Genomic DNA, 17851 nt, shown 5'->3' on the forward strand with positions numbered 1-17851 from the left:
CCGTTTATTTTTAAAAAAAAACGTCCACCTAGAACTACCGATTGGTCATTTTGACCGCTGTTAGAAATTTCGTTTCTTAACCAAATTTTACAGTAGGCTACGAATGCACTTTTTAGGAAAAATATATAAAAAAGTACTTATATTTTTTTCTCTCTCTCTCTTTTAAAACTAGAAACATGAACTATATATAATATTTCATGTTTCGTTACATTTCAGGCGTAAGCACACATACAGGGTGCTTTAAAAGAAGATGGGTCAATTTATAAAAGGTGGTGGAATGCATTGAATTTTTTTTTTTTTTTTGGTCTCACAAATGCTTGGTAAAATAGGGCAAAGTATGCCTGAGTGCCCTTGAGGGTAAAACCAAGGATGTGAATCACATTTTATTTTCTACCGTGCATTCTGCGGCTGCAGGCCCAGGTCGTGGTGTCAAAGGGTCGACTATATGGGAGTAAAAATTGTACAGTGACCTTAGATCCCGTATTTTAGCGGACAGAAACCTCGTTTTCCAAATTACTTGGGATCATTATACATACCTTAGGGGGCTCTGTTTCCCCCAAAACCCCCATACAATAATATTTCAAGACAGGCAACCCTTGTTCTTATGACACTTGTTTCAATTCAAAATAAATCCACATTTGCGGTTGTATTATGTATTTTTGTGATACCGGTCAAAAAGACCACTCCGGTGGCTAACCTGAGACACTCGTGCCACAAGTGGCACGCGAACGCTTTTCAAAAGTTAAAGAAAGTCTATTCCATTTATAAATGAAAATTCTCTCCAAATTTTAAGCAATCTTTTTCTTATGAATGATGGTTTTATAGGCTACCAAATCTATATTTAGTGTAGCAGGCACCCTTAAAATATTAACTATGTGATGACTTTCTATTCAATGCGTTTCTTGAGTTCGGTTTTTCATCTTTAACTGACATTTAATAAATAGAAAGATCTTTTGATTAAATTAAATAAAATTTCAATTTAAATTATCTGTTCTAGATACAATTTCGAATTCAAAAGAGTGACAAATTGGTCATTTTCAGGAAAATAAGAAGACAGTCGACAGTCGTTTTGCAGGAACGTTGAGAAAGCGCGTCTCTCTCATAAAATTATAGTATTCTGAATGTCAAAATCCATAGAGTGGTACGCAAGTCGAAAATAATCTTAATCTTAATTTAGAGAGATATACACTCATTGCCATAAAAATTTGCGCACCAAGAAATAATTGTGGGATTGAAACGAAAGTTGGCCTGAAGGTACATGTCGGGCAGATATGCAAATGATTAGAAATGCGGCGTGATTGCGCATTGCGTAATGCCACTAGAGGGCGTTGAACTTCGTTCTCCTTGGAGTATAAAACAGGTAAGCAAAGCTTGCTGGAGTGTATTTAATCGTTTGCAAAGGAAATGCTGAGGTAGACATGCCGTCGAAGACCATATGAGCAGTTGTCAGAGTTCGATAGGGGAAGAATCATCGGGATGGTGGAAGCTGGGTGGTCAGCTCGGCGAGTAGCTCGTCAACTAGGCCGTTCTGATTTTACTGTGAGTAGGTGTTGGGACCAGTGGACAGAAGAGACGTCATTTACACGGCGACCAGGTTCAGGACGCCCTCGACAGACCAGTCGTCGAGAAGACCGTCACATCATCCGAAACGCACGCGTAGAGCCAACTGCCTCATTGGCCGCTATCCAGACACAGGCAGCAGCTTCACTACGGGCCCCTGTGTCTTCCCGAACCATCGCAAGGCGCCTGGCTGAAGGACATCTGGTATCGCGGCGCCTATTACGTGTGCTGCCAATGACACCCACCCACCAACGCCTCCGTTTGGAGTGGTGTCGAGCACGGCGGGATTGGACTGCAACGGAATGGAACCAGGTCGTCTTCAGCGACGAATCGAGATTCAACTTGAGCAGTGATGACAATCGTGTTCGTGTGTGGAGGCCCAGTGGTGAACGTTTCAATCCTGCCTTCGCTTTATAGCGACACACCGCTCCCACAGCTGGTGTCATGGTATGGGATGCCATTGCTTACGATACACGGTCACCCCTAATATTGATCCATGGCACAATGACAGCCCAGCGGTACGTCCATAACATCCTTCAACCACATGTGTTGCCACTCATGGCAGGGCTCCCAGGAGCCATTTTTCAACAAGACAATGCTAGGCCACACACAGCAAGGATGTCACAAGACTGCCTCCGCCACATTACCACCCTTCCCTGGCCTGCTCTATCCCCAGATTTGTCACTAATCGAACATATCTGGGATCATTTGGGACGGCAAGTTGGACACCCTACGAGGTTGGTCGAACTAGAGGCGCATTTACTGCAACTGTAGAACGAGATGTCTCGGGACATCATACGGAACTTGTATGCCTCAATGCCCGCTCGTATCGCATCGTGCATTCGCGCTAGAGGGGGTCCAGCAGAGTACTAAAACTTCTGTTCATCTGTACTTTTTTCTGCAATAAATGATCCTTTTTCTTGGATTTTCTAATCACTTACTTATATCAACGTAGTACTTACATGTGTAAAATTTCGTTTCATTTTGACGACTTCTTCTGGGTGCGCAAATTTTTATGGCAATGAGTGTAGATGGCTTTTTTTTTTCTCTCAGCCCGAGATATATCAAGGAAACAGTTATTTTCCGGATATTATGCTGAGGTGAACACATAGTGCGTGACCCTGCCTTCCTTATTTCACGGCACAGTGCGTGAAATAAGGAAGGCAGGGTCATGTGTCTCCAGTGGTGTAGATGGTAGCATGCTTGTCCGGTATGCAAGAAGGCCTGGGTTTGAGTCCCGACGGAGACGTAATGACTTTTCTTTCCGGGTTCACCTCAGCATAATATCCGGAAAATAACTGTTTCCTTGATAATCTTGATTATTTACAAGCATGGGTTGAAAAAGGTTGGCCACCACTGTTCTAGGAGGTATGGAAATTCCGGTAGTTCTCGTATTCAAAAAATTGAAAAACATAGCAATAGGTTTTTTTCTTAAAAAACGCTTGTATTCACCGTAAAATCAAAATACGTCTTTTTCAAAACAATTTGTATCAAATCAGAGTTTGCAATAAGTATCTTTGATTACGTTGGTTAGTGAAGTAATTACATTTGCTACATAAGAAAACCCACTGTAAAAGTGCATTACATAACTTACTCCCTTTTTTCTCAAAAATACTGAGAGAATAACATTATAATAATACCATATACCGTCTTTTTTTTGTCCAGATAAATGAATTATACTAATACGGTATATAACTCTCATCGTGCCTGAATAAAGTAAATATGCAACGCTCTTATTTTTTAATATTATACCTTTCTCGTGTGTGTGTGTATATATATATATATATATATATATAAAATCAAAATAATCAACATACAAATACTTACATACTCTAAAAAAACTTACAACATAATCTAAGTTAACAGTTACGATGTGGCAAATATATCAAGTGCTGTACACACATCTCTTTAATTATATACTTTTTAAAATAATGTTTTTCTAATCTGTTGCTTGACTCCTGAGAACCGATGCAGTATAATCTCATGTATAGAAATACTTCCATTTAAAGAGTTGGCAGTTTATTTTTTTAGAGGATCGCCTGACCTGAGACAACATATACTTTGCTAATCGAATATTCAACTGTTATACTCAAATATTTGAAACGAGCTCCTTTTATTAGCAGAGCTCTTCTAGAGGTTTTCTTCCTGCATGGAAAATCTAATACAGTAACTGAAGGAAAGTATTTCTAAACCACGAATTTAATCTTCTGTAAAGAATACAAATTTATCAGTGTTCAGATAATTTAAACAATGCTTAGCGTCATTTCCGATTGCAATTTTTCGTAATTATAATTACTAGGGATCACTTGTTGCTGTGCAACCACTTCTCACGCTCGCAGAATAGAGTATTCCAGTCTCTCTAAGCCTGAAGTTGTTTTTTAAAAATTTTGTGGCAAAAAAATTATCGTGTCATTTATTTTGCACTCGTCATCTGGGAAACCTTCGCCTATTTACCTTTATTTCCCAGATCATACCTTTCTCGTTTAGTTCTTTTTTTTAAGTAATAAATTATCCCATTATTTATCTCTGGATATTTTTCCGTGAAACTCCGTCATGGAGTTAAGCAATATATGCAGGCACGTATGTATGTTTCTATGCATGTATTTTTCCTCTCATGTAGAATAGCAATTGCAGTAAACTTCATTAAATTTTTATTAAGCTCTACTCTATCATTGTTTAATTTTTCTGATTAGAAAGATTTCCCACGGAGAAACTTGGCACTGGGAATTTAAATGATCAAATATGAAGTTGCACACCTTTGTTTATGGTCTCTTAACTAAAAATAAACTTACTTTGGAAGATTAACCTCGAATACAATAAATTGTATACGAGTACAAATAATTTTTTTATAAACTTTCTATCGAAGATTCAGAATCGCAACCAACATTTCAGATACATTTATTTCTTTTCCAACTTTATAAATCGAGAGCAATTAGTGTCGAATTTGTATATCATAAGAAATATCGAACTTCCTCGACTAAAGAGCAAAATATATCATTGAATTCATTATATTAATGGAAGTCTCTCTTCTCTCCCACGCAGCACATAATTGATGATTACCATTATGAAAATTGTGGTTCATTCAGAACTATGCACATGCAAATGATTAGTTTTTCCTTCTGCTTTTACCTTTCCCTCTTGCCCTCCAACTTCCTTTGCACCTTTTGATATAAAGTTTCCACTGCTTCCTTTTATCTGAATAAAAAATATCATATTCATAACCCACTTTTTAAAATAATTTTGTCTGATTTGGTCACTATAATTTTGAAAATTCATAATTCTGAACATGTAAATTATGGAAGCATAGCTCTTCGTAATCAGCTCATAATTTCAGTTCCTGAGATCTGATTACCCCTCGTGAGCGTGAAATGACCTTGGAGCGACAAAATGATCAACGATCGAGTAGCATATCGGTTGCAGTGCTTCATCGTCTAAAATTTAAAATAATTAATGATTTAGTTTGACGCTTCATGAGTTGAAACAAATTAAACTTAAACGTGGTGTTGTATTCGTTTAGAAAATGTTATAAAGAGAGTTTCTTTTCACCAGAGCTCTTCATTGAATAATATTTATTCATCACTTCTGTTACATCATTGATATACTAACTTATATGCGTAATTTCTAATTAGTTTCAACCTAAATCTGTCAAAAAACATTCAAACTACAAACTCATCGAACAAACTTCCATTGAGTTTTAATACGGAAGTTTTAAATTTAAATATGTATATTTACTTGTTGATTAATTAATACAAATAAATATACATATTCAACTTTAAAACTTCCGTATTAGAATTCAATATGATGTTATTTGATGAGTTTGCAGCTAGTTTGTACTTGGTAATAGAATTTAATTAACAATATTTGTTTTATGAACATTAAATCTCATTGAAAAGTACAAATTTTAATTAAAAATTTAAATTGCAAATTGATAGAGCAAGTTATTTTTATTGTTTCAGTTATTATTTCTGCAAATACAAAGGATATATATATTACTTTGTTTTACTTATACACAAATACGGCGTACACTCATTTCTCCTGAAATGAAGTTTTTGAGGTGATAATAAGATGAGTGATTCAGCACTATGCTAAAAAAGGAATTAAGTCCATCTTGTATAAGAATAATATGCAAATATAAAATTTACAATAAAAGTATTTCGTTTGGCTAGAAAGTTCCAAAACTATGTTGATGCTGCCGAAAATATTTTATTTAATATATTTTTCTGAGAACTTACACTCACGTGTGAACAGGCATCATCCATTTGAATCCATTTGTGAAAATCTCTTTCCAAAACAATAACTTAATTGGACCCCTTTAAAAACTAAAACTATAGTAAGAGAAAAAACTGGAAAAGTGATTTTAGGTTTGGTTGATAGGTTGGAAGAGAAACCTATATTTGGTTTATAGTGCCATATATATACAGTATATACGTATCGAAATCGGTAGAAGTATATATTTTTATTCTGCCATCAACGAAATCGCTTCCCGAAAAAGCCGGAGAGCAAAAGTCGTAAAACAGCCGTCTTCCAGCAAATCCCAAACATTTCAGGTGATATAAATTTTTTGAAGCAGTTCTCTCTCATCGGAAAATACTACACCTGATGGATGCCTTCGAACACAAATCCACTTATCCGGCTGTAAACATCTATAACAGTATGTGATATTGCTACATCATTGGTAGAACTACATTCGAATAAAATAAAATGGTCAATTAGATGTTTTGAAAAGTGAAACTAAGATACGAACATGGTCGACTAAAATGCGAAATCAACGTACACTCCGGCGAAATTTGTTTTTTGTGTTTTTTTCAAACTAAAAAGATAAATTGTTCCGGTACACGTATGAAGAAATGGTGATGTTTTTTTGAAAATCTCAAAATCAATTGCAAACACAGTTTTCAACAGTCTTCTGTGATTTGAACAAAGTTTTCAAATAAAAAATAAGGGATTATTCGTTGGAGAATTCAATAACAACGGTTGTGAACGTCTAATCAGTTTTCATCAATTTCACTTGATTCTAAATTGATTTACAGTATTTTATTGTCATTGCGATGAGGAATTCCATATTTGTTCATGACAACCTGATTTTTGCTCAATGTCATATTGGTGTTGGCTACCACTGTTAATAATTTATTTTCACATCCTAATTCATAGTATTAAAGAAGTTTGGTCTGAAGTGGCAGCTTTATTACTAACATTCCTAGTTGGACTCTGCTTTTTTCTTTCACTTTTTTTAAGACAACTTTGTGCGATCGATGTTCCATCTGAAGATACGATAACCATGATTTAGAAAGAAGAGTATTTTGTGTATCATCAATTACGTTACAACAAACTTCGGCAAGGGTGTTCGATCACTTTTGTCGCTCAGTGCATGTCCCTCTTTATCGTTTTTTTTTTCTAGTGAAAAAAACATCCGTACATCACAGCAAATAGCACTAAAAAGAGTCTCGAGAGGTTTTCCTACCTATCTCATAAAGATTCCTGCACCTTTTGACGTAGACTTCGACAGATGTGCTTCATGGAATTTATGAGTACTTACTTGTAAAAGAATGTGTATAAATTAATAAAAATTGCCTTCCACTATCCCTAGAGTGCAAATGAATTTTTGTGACTGTTGAATAGAAGTGATAAAAAGATTTTTTTTTTGCTCAAATCTTTGCTCATTATTTAGAAATAAGTAAGCATCAGAATTTCAGAGGCTCTGAGATAAAGAATTCCACCTGGAGACATCGTTTTTACTAATATCTCCGTAAAAAATCAACGTTGAGCGTATGACGATATTATGATATTATTCTTGGTTTTTTTTTTTTTTTCGATAGCCTTTAAATTTGTTTGGGAATAATATTGAGCTTAAAACTCTGGTGCAGTGGTTCTCAATCTGGGGTTATATGGCTCCCTTGAGGCTCTAGAATATTCTAAGGTGGCCACATAAGAAAATAAAGTAAAAGAAAAGCCATGGCAAGAAATTGAGGGGGGCACGGATAAGTATGTGTGAAAAAAATACAGATGTGGAGAAATAAAGTATTTAAGTGAAATACGCTGAGAAAAACTGACTGATGAGACTGTAGCTCGGAGGTCCGGAATGTTCGGGGGGAGGGGCCATGGGCAACGAAAGATTTAAAAACCCTGCTCTAGTGTTAATCGCTCTGGAACGAAGTATATTAAATAGTTGTTCCTCTCTAAAATATTTCGTTTGATGCACGTAAGAATAGTAAATTTTATTCGAAACCACCTAGGAAAGCTGTGTATCCGCACTTCTTTATTTAATATAATAAACATTGTCTCTTTTAACCCTTTCAGACTCGAGCATTCATTTTTTGGAATTTTCAATACGTTTTCACATTTTTGATACTAAAAAAATGCATGAAAAACACAAATGTCATCAAATCTTTATTTTTTTTCAAATTTTCAATTTTTTATGAAGAAATAGTCCACTTCGTTTAAATTTCTTCAGCCTGGATGATGCAGGTATATTCATCTTTACATACAGTTTTTCTAGAATTTTATTGCTAAATTTTACGTAATAAATCACACTTTTCCCGGAGGCACTTTCTTCTCAAAGCCATCTTAAACACCCTCTGAAAATTTAACTTCAAGTGCTGCCCTCTGATGAAAGCCCCCTGAGATCATATTCATCATATTTCTAACTCAAAATTTACATGATCCTTTAAACCAGGGCTTAACTCCCTTGAGGTAAAAAAAAAAAATTTCTACAGTGAGAAAAATCAACGCACACATTTGTGCGTGCAGAGTCTGAAAGGGTTAAGAAGTTCTTCAATCATATGGAAGTCTTCAAAAAATGTTCTAAATCTTCTGAATAAAAAATTTTAATATCTTCAAGCTCCTTAACAAAAATATATGTATTGACACAAAACATCATGCAATGCAATATTAATCTGCCGCCGTGGATTACATTATGCGAGAAAAAAATTTTATACCGAACTTACTGCTATTTCTGATGTCTCAAAAATAGTTCGCATTTATTGGAATAATGTAACTGTCAACGGCACACTCTCATTCTGTTGGAAGAAACACCTCAACGTAAAAACCCTGTAAAAACTGAGTAAAAATCTTTTTCGTGTACGTTCCCTTCTTTGAAGGAGGATGATGACAGCAAGTCTTTTTTACGCATTTGAAGCGATGAGACACCATAAGAATATCTTGCCATGAGTGCATATCATTGTACGGGACAATCCTTCAATGCTGGTTGAGTGCTCTGCATCTGCCAGTACTAAAGTAGGAAATGCATCAAACTTCTACTTTCATGCAGCGAAAAATGAAACAGCTTTTCCATTCACGGTAAAATGTAAGGTGCAAAACAGTTCCTCATTGAACTATTTCTCAAAAATAAGCCAAAAGATATAAGAGGTTACGGGTATGCATTGAGATCGGGTTAGACAATTAATATCTTTTATCACATAATACCATTCCTATTTTGAATTTTTTATTTATATTTTTTACTTCTTTTTTTTTTTTGTATTTTATTATACAATATACAGGGTGATTCAAAACTCAACGTACAAACTTTTTTGGGAAGTAGAAAACACAAAAACAAAACAGAATCACATAGGAATGTATGACCGTAAACCCCAACCTGATCAGCTGGAGGATAAACGAAAATGCAGAAATGACAAGCCAATAATGGGTTGAAAACTTTATTTAGCGATACTTTATACGAGGACAGTACCTGTACACATTAAGTTTCACAACAAATGCTCAAAGTTCTTACCATCCACAGTTATGCACGATTGAGGGCGCTTTTATCAGCTGGAAGGCGCTGGTATCCAACACTTGGACTATTTTTGAAAGGGTTCGAGTTCGACAATCGATGCGTCGCCGTTATAAAGCGTGTATAACTGTGGATGGTAAGAACTTCGAGAACTTGTGAAACTTAACGTGTACGCGTACTGTCCTCGTGTAAAGTATCGCTAAATAAAGAGTTTTTCCGCCCATTATTGGCTTGTCATTTCTGCATCTTTGTTTATCCTCCAGCTGATCAGGTTGGGGTTTCCGGTCATACATTCCTATGTGATTCTGTTTTGTTTTTTGTTTTCTCCTTCCCTAAAAGTTTTTACATTGAGTTTTGAATCACCCTGTATATTTATTACGCTTTATGCTCGGAGCCCTTGTAGCAGGGGTAGATAAAGATGGTTATATATGTTATTGCCAAAGCCCGAAATTGGCCAGTTCGCCGTAAACTGACCCGGCCAAACTGTCCCCGCCGTAAACTGTCTGAATTGCGGGTGCTGACCAGCCAGTTCGCGAAGTGACTGGAAATCCCTGGCCAACGTCCGAAAAGAAAAGGTGTGATTCGGGGTAATCGTCATTAGGCGTATTTTTCCGTAAGAATTATGGTCAGGTTAGCTGGGACAACCTATCACGTCGTAGTCACGATGCGGTAATCATTTTTTTTTTTCAAAATTTGACAGAAAAAACTGTTATGTCTATATTATTTTATATTCTTTCAATATTTTTTTTTCTCTCAAGTTTCTTTTTTTTCCCCTCATCACATGGACCTAACCCAATACAACTTCTATATATAGCCATTTATCACATGTGAGCGATGAAAAAAAAATGGATTTGGGGTTACCGGACCGTCTTGCATCAGCACATCGAACATTGGCAGAGATCTCCAGCCACTTCGGGCTCTGGCAGTAACATATATACAACAAAAGTAATCAAAATTTGAACAAAAATATTTGTTTGTAACACATTTTTAATACATGATATACAGATGTGTGATCTCATGCAAAATATACACATACATACATATAACGTGTTCAAAACGAACATAAAATCGAGTAAACTACAATTGGGAGGGAAGAAAAAATAATAATTTAAACAAAACAAAAAAAGCTATATCCTTGTATATATAAGAAAATCGTTGCCCTACATGCCTAAGAAATGTAAACAAGCTTTCAGAGCGAAACGCATTTCAGTAAATCCGTCATCGATGGAAAAATCGGTCGGAGAATAATTTTTTCCTAATACCGACGAAAAGGCTGTGCAGTTACAAAATATATGAGAAAAATCGGGAACTCTGCGTTCTTTTCACAAAAAGGGCATTTCTATTGAAAACGATCAAAATCACGAATAAAGTTTAAGCGTACTTGAAAAAGGCGGGAAATGTGACTATAATTATTGAGACTATTTAGGCAATTTTCTGTAATAAAGAAATTTTCGAAATATTTAAAGTAAGGGTTACATTCAAAAACAGAGAGATTCTGTTATAAAGTTCATCCACAGAGGACTCGATGATAGTTTTAAGGACAGAGTCCGGTATCTCGAATCCACTCAAGAGATCAAGGGTCTCGGGAACAAGGGAAAATTTTATTTAAGTACAAACCATATATATATATATATATATATACAGGGTGGTAACTATCGACCGCCCAATAATTACACACGTGATTCCTTGTGAAAAACTGACGAGGAAAAGTGTTTTCAGTTTTTTAATTTGACCCGTAATTAATGAGTTATAAAGCTTTAAAAATTGATGATGTCACTTCAAAATCCTGATAAATTCACCGAACGTACACCAAACATATAACTCGGCGTTTTTTTAAATTGAACAATAATATAACTCTATGAAATCGTGAAATCGAGAAAGCAAACCAGTTTTTTCCCTCTTTTGTTGTTGTTTGTTTTTGTGTGTGTACCAGATCTGAAAATATACCAGATCTGAATAACAAATCGAACCTTGTGACGTTTTGAGGGAATATTTTTACTTTTGTTTTCACCTTAACACTTTAGCCTTTCACTGAATCCTTGAGATTTTTAGCCGTGGGGTTATCTCAAAGCGTGTGTGTGTGTGTGTGTGTGTGTGTGTGCGTGCGTGCGTGCGTGCGTGCGTTCTAAGGTTGCAGAGTTTTTGAATTCATCCGTAAGATTAAAAAAAAACTACTATGTCGCCCCGAAAATTCTGAAATTTTCCTCAAATGTGTTACTCGCTATGTGTTGCTATTGACCTAGAGAGTGTGTGAGCACGTCAGTAAGCAAAAGAAAGAGATTTTCATTACTTTCATTTTCATAGAGAGTGTCCAAGCATGTGAGTGTTAAAAAAATGAGTTAGAGGGCAAGTGACCACGTCAGTGAGAGGTCAAAAGAATACATAAGCATGTGAGTGACCAAAGAGTGACCTAGAGAGTGTGTGAGCATGTGAGTGACCAAAAGAATGAATTAGAGATACAGGCGTGTTTATAGGAGTGGTGAATTCGAGGAATGAGTAGCCAAAAAATTAAAATAAAATGGGGCAAGGGCGCCAAAATTCGTGTAGCCCAAAGGCAGCAAGACAGTAAATCTGGCTTTAGGTATGCTACAACGTGTAATATTGTACATCTTGCCCTATAACAATAAAAAATACTAATACCAGGCGCGATAAAAACAGCAGCATCGAGCATCTATTCCTCAAATATACCAGATCTGAATAACAAATCGAACCTTGTGACGTTCTGAGGGAATATTTTTACTTTTGTTTTCACCTTAACACTTTAGCCTTTCACTGAATCCTTGAGATTTTTAGCCGTGGGGTTATCTCAAAGTCGTGGTCTATCATGATAACACGAAATTTTCGGTTGATCTTGAAAAAAGTGCATCAACTCACGCGTGAAACATCTCAAATATTTCTTGACAATAACACTATTTCGTACCATTTCACACGATTCAATATCTTCCTGATATAAAATACATACCTTCATTCGTATAAGCAAATCCACATATATTAGGATTACTGGTGTATGCGGAATCGGAGAAGAAGATATAAAATACATGAAATGTTGTGGCACACACATAAAGAAGTTTGAAAACTAGCATAGAACATTCATTCTGCTTTCTTCAAATGAAGCATAGGGTACAGAGTAGGATTTGTACCTAAAGATACATATTAAATTTAGGAAAAGCACCTGTGTATAAAATGTGAACCGAGAATTTGCGTCGAAGATATCTTTGTGTGTTCAGCTTTTGCAAGAGAGTGCATACGGTACCTCTCGAATATTCTTATCGCGAAGTAAAAAACTGTTTTCATGTATTTCGATTCCGATGAAAACTAAAATTAATATCATGCACAGTATCAGCTAAAATTTTCTCTAGCGTTTTTCAGCACAAGCATTTATTTCATTCAAGATAGGAAGCATTGTCAAAAGTTTTGAAAAGGGCCGAAAATTATGCCCGCTGACTTTGTAATGGAAATGAGAGGATGCATCGTGAGAACCTAGCAGTCTACTACAAGATACGTTCATTCGTATTGATTTCATAACAGAAGTGGTTTTAAGAATTCAAAGGATACGGTTGATGTCTTTAGACATCATACATACAAAGTAACACTAGCATCAATATTTTCAGAGGAATTTTATAAAAGATGTCCCTTTTACTCTTCGCCATCATGAAAAATTGTGTAAGGTTTCCTGATTTTCAAACGGAAGCCCGTTTTAAAGCAAGCAGTATGTTATTAAAATAATGAGTAGTATAAAAATGATCCTTCACTGTTTGGAATAATCACTTTTTTTTTCGTTGTTTCTCGTCCGAATCTTCGTATATTCCTTTTTTAATCGATCATTGCTTTCCTTGGCTGTCATCCAGTAGACTAGTATGCATTGCAAAAGTAAACGACATAAATGTTTCTCAAATATTATAATATTTAAAAACAAGACTTATAGGAAATATAACTAGGAAATTACTTTTGTACACAATCTTTGTATGTACTAATTTCATACACGTATTAAATTGAAATATTAAAGCATTAATCTACTTTCTTCACATAATTTCCTCCATTTTATTAATTAAGGCACTAATCTTTTTAATCCTGGAGTTCATTGTTATGTCACCAAGCATGGCAGTGGAGACCACAGTCAGGGGGGTATAATTGCCCTCTTTTCCCACTGCCAGCTAATAGCAACCGTAATTAAGTTTTATTTTTAAATTAACATTATGTGAATTGCATGCATGCCTCTTTGAATTTGATTCTTTTGTCTTTGCCTTATTTAAATGATTTTTGTTAATGTTGTATGTATGATAACATGGATGTAAGGCATTCATTTCTCGCATTCCGTATTCATCTGTGTTGTTACGCAAAATAAAATCTATTTACTGCATATCTATCTATAGCTGACTTTTCTATCTGTTCCTCATACAGTAATACTACCGGTGATGATAACCAATGACACAAAACATCATCATCATCAAACTGCTGACCACCTAGGAAGTAGTTTAAGGTAAGACATTACAAAAATTAAATTTTTGTACAATTTTAAGATACCATTTTGACTTTGAAACTGAACTATATTCGATTTTCTCTTCATTAGATTTTTAGCCTGTACGCGAGTACTACACGTATGCGTGCTTACTTCATATCCTTATTACTTATAGGTACATCTTTTCATTCAAAACGAAGCTGTTTTAAATTAAAAGTATTAATAATTGATAATCTTAGTATAGGCTCACTTCTTTTCCATTTGCTATCAGTTGTATTTCGTTTTTATATTCCTCTCATTCAAATAATCAGAATCGATTCACAAAACATTCTATGCCCTGCATCATCTTTTCTCATGATTTTTATCGGATACCTCTCAGAGATAACCTTCATGTCGATAATGATGCTTCCATGTAAAGATATGCAGGTGAAATTTCAGAAAATTCTTTAAAAAAACGATAATGTATCATGTATAAAAATGATATACTGTCCTATTATGGAGGTAAAAAAATTTTCCCAGAGAATGTTTTTCATCTCAGAAGTGCCTAAAAAGTAATTTTCCTCTTTCACAAACACATCTGTATCGTTGTAAATAAATTTTAATTTTTATTAAGAATTAAAATCAGTAAATTCCAGTTTTACTTATGTAATTTTTTTTCAAGTTTTACTTTTGTAATTTCTCAATAATGTGATTTTTATGATAAAAAATGCAAATAGATTCAATCAGGTGACAAAAATTGAAAGCTTCTAAGTGAATTCAAAGAAATTTACACAGTTATTTGTACTGATTAGTGCTGAAAATTGGACCGTTTGAGGAGTTCCATCTCTAACAACTAATTGAAACAAAGTATAATTGAGAGAATCTTTAAATGATGAAGTGTGCAAATTGTGATCCAAAAATTAAAAAAAAGGACTTATTTCAAGTTTTGGAATAAAATTCGATTCGTTTCAACTTTTTTTTTAATGAAGTTAAATCAGTAAATACGGCTATATCTTTCGGATAGATCATAACCCTCTACCTGGGGCAAAAAAAAAATATATATATATATATATATACATTTTTTTTTTTTGTAACTCGTGGAAAACTTTTTCTTTGATGTTCGTGAAAAATCTCCGGAACAACCAAGATTTTTTGGTTCGCTCTCAGCTTCGATTAAAAAAAAGGTAGAAAGAGAGCGGAAAATATATGTAAATGAAGCATTGATCCGTATAAACACCATGAAAACTTCGAGCTTCACCCAGGTACTGAACTAAAACATAAAAAAAAAAAAAGATTTATTCGATCTGTTATGAGTATTCTAAAGCAGAAGCACCCCCGCTGTAGTATTCGACGTCCTAGGACAGATATTCACCTTAAAATTGTGCTATCTCATGACCCATTTACGAAAGCGTATAAAACATAGGTTTCCACCTGCAGTTCCGCTGATCCCCAGGGTTGCACAAAAGCTGTTCTGGGATGCTGCGGTATCAGAAGCCGTAAAATTTTTCACCCATAGGTGGTGTAATACAAATATCTATATTGTATAAATAATTAGGGCTGGGAGTCGATTAAAATTTTGAACTGGTTAAATATTTTCAATTAACTATTAAATATTAATTAATATTATTAATTATTGATTAAATATATATTGATAATTATTTTATTCGTTTATTAATTAAATATTATTTAATAAACTGGTTAATCGAATTTTAATCGAATATTTTTCGTAAATACACAGGGTGTCCTGTGAATCCTAATTTGGCCTTTGTCTCATCAACCGTAACGGTATAGTTCTAATTTAGAAAATACTCAAAATGTGTACAGAAATCATTCCACACCAGTTTCGAAATTATAAATACAGTGTTCCATGAAATAAAAAAATCTAAGTTTTTATACAGTTCCTCTGTCCTCTAACTTCCAACTAGAGAGTTGTTGTCCTGTCCCCCCTAAGGCCCCAAAAAAATATTCAACGTTTCTAAGTGCAATATTCGCTGAAATATTTGAATTCAAAAATCAGAGAAAAGTATCACACTGTATTTATACTCTCGAAACTGGTAGAGAATGTTTTCTGCAAATCACATTTTATTAAAATGTATTTCGTTGAACATGACAAATTTGTGAAAGGGTAATGAATATTTTTAGTGAAAGCTATAAATATCGTCATACTGTATAGTTTAATGAGAATCGTCTTCATCCTCAATTTTAATAACAAATAAAAATTCACTGGATCTTCGTATAATAATTCGTATAAACAGAAAAGATTACTATCGCGGGAATTCCCCACGCATCAACCCCTTATCGAGATATGTAAAAAAAGCAAAATTTCGAATGTTGTCGTTTGATATCGGCAGTAAACTGTAGGTCCCGATCTAATTATTCCTCATATGCAGAAAATGGTCGTAGGGCGACAAAAATTAGCAAGTACTGTCCATGACGCTTTATGTGATCACATAAGAACTCGGTGGTATCTGATAACAATAACCGATTGATAACTATATCCAAAATCAATCCCGGTCTCAAGTACGATGTCCATACGTCCCGTTCGATCTGACGGGACTTATGGTCATCCTACTTGAGACCCGTAAATACACCTGAGACTTGAAAATTAAACCACCCCTTTTTTTAATTCTCCCACTCGTTGCAAAATGTTCTATAAAAAAGGGGTTTTTTTACAGTTTTTTTTTTTTTCATTTTTAAGCTAAAATCCCACTTTTTTTAATTTATCCAGCCACTGTAAGGAATTGGAATGGGACTGTCAATAATGTGCATGACAAGTCTTTCAAGTGAAAATTGTGAATCTTGATAACTGAAAGAAACTAACCAAGAACTGAAAGTGAGGGCTTTTCTTTGTCATACATTTGTTTCACTATAGAATGGTCATTGCAAAAGCAGCTTCATATGTGTATGGATCATAGTGAATACTACGGCCCTATTACAATTTTGATTACGGAAAAACGTTTATCAACAAGGGAGGGGAGAGAATACTTAATAGCGTCCTACATACTTTTGAAACGATAACTTACAGGGGAAAAATAAGTTTGGTTGAACCATAGCTTCAAATTACGCAAAAAAAAAAAAAAACCTTCGACGGAAAAATAAAGTTGGTAACACAAACCGAAGTCCGATAAACGAATTTTTTCGAATGTTATGATATTGGTCCGTTTTGCATTTTACAAAAGTGATAGCAACACTATGAATGACAACATTATCCGTAGTTATAATAAGTGGCGTGGATTGTATAATAAACGGGACATTTTTGTATAATAATAGGACGATCAAAGATGCGTGAAAATACTGGAATGTCCCGTAAAATGCAAGTCATGTGGTCACGCTGGTAAGACGGATTATTGGATCCAAAGCAAATGTGTGCTGCCATCTCTTGATAATATTGCACACCTATTAAATAAAATATTTTCTATTTTTTACTAATCATATATGTTAATATTTTACTTCTGCTGTGTCCAATTGAAAAAAGGTTAAAACATACACACACACACACACACCATTTTTAACAGCAGTGGAACCAAAATCTTCCTACTCTGGTTTTACTTTCATCGACTGTTGAAAAGTTGTCTTCTGACCATAGATTCATGATGTAGATGGTGCTGCCATCTTATTGGGAGTGAAATTCATACATATTTCTAGTCTGTGTAATAATCAATTTTACCATGGTCCCTACAAAAGGAAAGACTGTTATTGGCTCTCACTCCCTCGGGACCCCATACATTTTTTTTAACTATGAATTTAATTTTAAAAAAATCATTTCACTCAAATAGAAAGGATAACCATCTATCCTGACTTTAAGAAGAGGGCCCCTTCAGTATATGTGATTGGATTTGAATATCAAAAATAATCTGCATGAAAATTAGTATTAAATTAGCGTTTTTGAGAAACATTTTTTGAAGAAATATGAATGCGAAAATGAGTAAAAAAAATTTTGACTATTTCAATCAGTGGTTCTCAACCGGGGGCCATTTGTGGTTAAAAAAAAGGAGTAAAGGAATTCCTTTAAAGGAGCAATTGCTCCTTTGCGTCTTGAAGGCAAGTGAAGATCAAGAAAAAGAAGAACAATAAAAGGTAAACTATTTCTCCCTTTTTTTAGACGTTCTGTTTTAGAATTGAGAAAA

The sequence above is a fragment of the Pholcus phalangioides genome, unplaced genomic scaffold (genome assembly GCF_987345545.1).
Source record: "Pholcus phalangioides strain wild (caught in Gottingen) unplaced genomic scaffold, Ppha-v1.0 ptg000007l_1, whole genome shotgun sequence".
Classification (NCBI taxonomy): domain Eukaryota; kingdom Metazoa; phylum Arthropoda; class Arachnida; order Araneae; family Pholcidae; genus Pholcus; species Pholcus phalangioides.